Genomic DNA, 4,304 nt, shown 5'->3' with positions numbered 1-4,304 from the left:
CCCACTTCTGTCACAGGACAACGAACCTCAGAGGCGTGCGATACCACTGCTTTTTCCGGAAGGCAACGTACAAATAAAAGAAAACCCACCCACGTAATTTTAATCCAACAACTATCCAAAAATAAAATATTTTCAATGTATTTCATAATTAAAGGCATTATTGATATTAAATCAGCAAGGGTTTCTCGGCTCAGCTGGACTAAAAAAACTGCCTAAAATTCCAAGATGAAATCTAATATTGTATTAATTAATCCCAACAGTCTATTTTGTATGTTCGATTTTTTTTTTTTGTCTTATCATATTTCAGCCTTTATGTGCACCCTGCCAAAACTAATTTGAATAAATCTGCTGTCCAATGTTGTTACTGTTGTTTTAATCAAACAGATGAGATGTTTGAAATTTAACATTAGAGTCTGGGCATGCATTGTAGTCTGCTGATGCTCAGAATTTGCTTTCCGCATTCTTTCAATTCATAGGTGTGTCTGCCTCATTGTTTTGGTTGTTTATTCCCACTCAGAGAATGGCGCCTAGAATGAAACGCCTTGTTTTATTTTGAAGTCAAATTCTTTTCATATCCCTTTTTAACTGCAATTGACATGATATCGAGCATCCCAGCGCACGTTGTTAAATTGTGCTAGATGAAACCTTGTGGTCGATGCGGGTACTATCACTCTATCCCAATTTGGTTGGCCCGATTCTGTCCTGTATTTGGCCCTCATCTTGGCTCTGCTGGCGGTGGGTGGAGTGCTCTGATTTTCTAGGCCACAATACATGTTGGGGCCTGAAGAATACGAGCTTTCAAGGACAATCCCTTAGGCCAGATAACCTTTAACCTGAGATTTAAATGGCTGAAGCCTGTGAAATGTAGATACTGGACTTAGTGTATTTCCATTTTGCCAAATATAGCATTGCAGCTTCTGCAATATTCACAAGCTGGAGTCTGCGGAAAGAGTCTGTTGAGATAATATTGAAGTTGCATAATTAAACTCTGCCAGCATTCAAAATGAGCTCTTATGCATTTGTACTATCGCAGCAGTTGCTTTGATACTTGTACGTCTAATGACATCTCTCTGGAATGTGCAATGTTTTTCTAATAAGCCATCGCATAGCATTTTTTTTTAATGAGTGCCGTAACATTGCACATTCATTACATCAGTGATGCAGCATAGGCAGTGAGTGTATTTTTTTTATCTTTCAAAATCTAATTAACGAGTCATTTTCTCAAGAGGAATGAATTTCATAACTTGTTGAAAAAGATCTGTGAAAGACAGCTGCATTAATAACCGCAAATGCAAATTTCATGTCTAAATGACAACTATAAATAAGACATTCAGCTAACTAACAAAGCCAGGCAGGGTTTCATCTTGGCAAGGCGGGGCCAGTTTTTTTTTTCTTGGTTTCGGGGTTCAACTTGTGTATGTTTTGGCAGAAGTTGAATAAGTGAGAAACTCAATACATTTCAATGGCTTTGTCGTACTGACATCACCTTGAGCTCATTTCTGTGAAAGAGTTCAAGCTTCTGTCGATTAAAGCTGTCATATGTGGGCCAAGCAAGCCTTGTGGGGACACTGCAAACAACAAACCCAAGAAGAAGAGCACCGATTTATCTCCCGCAGTGCTTTGAAAGGACTCCGCAGCTTGGAGATCCTATCATCTCACTTGAAGATGTTTTTCATTTCTCCAAGTTCTGTCAGGGAGAAATTTTGAAAAGTGATCATCTGTCAGGTTCGTCTCCAAAGCCGACAGTTTAAAAGGAAGACTTTGTCACCCTAAATCAGATTTGAAAACTCTTTAAAGATGTTTCCACTTGATTGAATCCAATCAATACGGCTGCTTGCATGCAGGGAGGATTTTCTTGAGAGAGAAGACAGGTAACTTGCTGGACAGATGTCTTTTGTCTCAGTTGAAAATGAATAGGATTAGATTGGTGCATTTAAGGGAGAGGGGGTGACTGGCTAATTCCAGCCACTTTAAAATGGGGCCAGAGGGGCCAGCTAACAAACACCACACTCAAAGCAATATTCTTAACTCAACCCTCGCCTTTTACAACAAGTCAAATCCTATTATAGAAAGGGGAGAACAAACCAGATAGATAGACAGATAGACGGACAGACAATGCGTGTGGTGGCTAATATCAAAAAACAGAATGATTTCACTTTCCACTGACTAAGAAATAATTTGTTGCGTGATGATGTTGACGCTCGCGCACGGTACGTCGTTTGTAATGTCAGTCAGAATGGATTTCAACACAAAGGGGCAGGATAAGTGTTTGCTGAGTGTTAAACCTCACACATCTTTCCCGCATTTGCCATTCCACCTCCGAGACGACTACTGATACTATTTACGTGATCCTTTTATCTTCCTATTGAGAGCTGGTCCCTTTCGTAAAACAGGAGGCTCACAATGGGAGAAAAAAAAGGTGTTTTCTATGGCCAGTGTGAAATTTGCTAAATGATCTTGACTTGTGTTGTGAAATGTTTTTAAGAAAAGCTTTATGCTGTCATCCACTTTTGTTGTCTGCCAATGAAAAGGAGTTCAATGAAAAATGCGTCATCGGTCATTCTCAGCCCTTTTTAAGCTTGCACTCATTAGGCAGAAAGCTTCTCGCAATGTGTTACTTCTCAGTCCAAGTGGTATTCAAGGACTAAATTGATCATTTATATGAATTTGGTTTGTAACTTTTCCACCAACATAAAATTGAGCTATTCTCAAACAAGATAATGTTGTCTGAATGGGAAGCTCTTTGTTTGCGCTGTTAGCTTACACAGCTTTTGAGCTGTACATAACATTAACCAGCTTGACCAACACCTAACAAATGAGCACACTGTTCAAAGCAGCCAGCTGGCACCTCAAGGCCCAAATAACCCCGAAAAAGGATTTGGGGGCAGGCGACACAGAGAATGAATGAGCAAAAGCAGCTCGGCAGGCTGCAATAAAAAATAGAATATGACAATTGAAGGCAGCTGTTTGAACCTCTACTCCCGACTGGAGCTGTCACATTGCAACGGAGGTAACAAATGACGCCGATAGCCGCCATCTTCCGCAGGCTGATGACTAGCAGCTGAATTTTTTTTGGAATATGAAAGATAACCATGCATCCTGGTTATAAAATCTGCACAGTATTATAAACCGACGCATCAAATACCTCACGCAATGGAAATGTTCATGCGATATGTAATCAATTAAAGGTTCATTTTTTGGACTGAATCCTTTGCAAGGAAGGAGACTGCAAAAGCTCCAAATGACAACTGTTGTGTTTTTTGCTTTGGTGCTGATGACTCCATCTTTGATCGTTTGTGTAACGCTGCACTACTTCAATGGATTCAGACAGAAGTCAACCACTTTTAAGTCGCCTCGGAAATCCTTTCCAATTTTTCAGCTCTGGTTTCCACGGTGCACCAGGCTCCTCGTATATCAGCTGCTATTTTATCCAATTTTTTCTTTTTCCTTTTCAGTGAAGCACTGCAGACTTACAGTGATGAAATCAGCCTCTTTTGAAACAAAAAAGTGAATAATTTCTTCTGGTAATGTAATAGGATGACATGAAAAGAAATCCACCTTGAGCCCACATAGTCAACCAAATCATCACGCTAATTTCTCTCTGCGTCTTCCACGCTCGCTGGAAGACACGGAACTGAAATTGGACCGTAATCACCGGCTTGATGTAATGATACAATTTGGAAGCATTCCTTTGGCTTCTTTTGTAAGATTTACTTGGCTTGCTGGCAGCACTAACAGGATGCTTGCAGTAAATTAGCAGCGCATTTCTGACTTGGAACATCTTGAAATTTTCTAAATTAAAGAGAAAACACGTGAGGCTATGACCACATGGCTACGCTATCATTTGTCATATATTATATGAAATGCATCGTTCCAGCCTGGAAACTGTGATCAGGTCATTGAAAATGATCTCATAAAATGCACTTTTAAATCCATTCCCATGTGTGGCCATGAGTGAGGACATCTTAAAAAGAGAACTTGTTTGAGTGATTTTTCTCATCATCCATCTGTCTTGCAAAGAACAGAAGTGCGCATGTCACACCATCCGGAATGATGCATTCCATGGCATTCTGTTTGCTGCGGACACCTGCTCATGGCTGATTGGAGGATATCCGCCAAACTTATTCTTGACCTTGGCTAGACACTCAACCCTCTTTCTGCCTTATCATCTGTCATCAACTAATTGATGCTTCTTTTTGCAGGAGACTTCCTGCTAGAATAAATCAAGAAGAATGTGGATGAACGGGTTTGTGTTTTGCATCCATATCCATATCCGTAATGCTAGAAACGGGGGTGTCAAACTC

The sequence above is a fragment of the Syngnathus acus genome, chromosome 14 (genome assembly GCF_901709675.1).
Source record: "Syngnathus acus chromosome 14, fSynAcu1.2, whole genome shotgun sequence".
NCBI classification, from domain to species: domain Eukaryota; kingdom Metazoa; phylum Chordata; class Actinopteri; order Syngnathiformes; family Syngnathidae; genus Syngnathus; species Syngnathus acus.
This window is presented reverse-complemented; position numbering follows the sequence as displayed.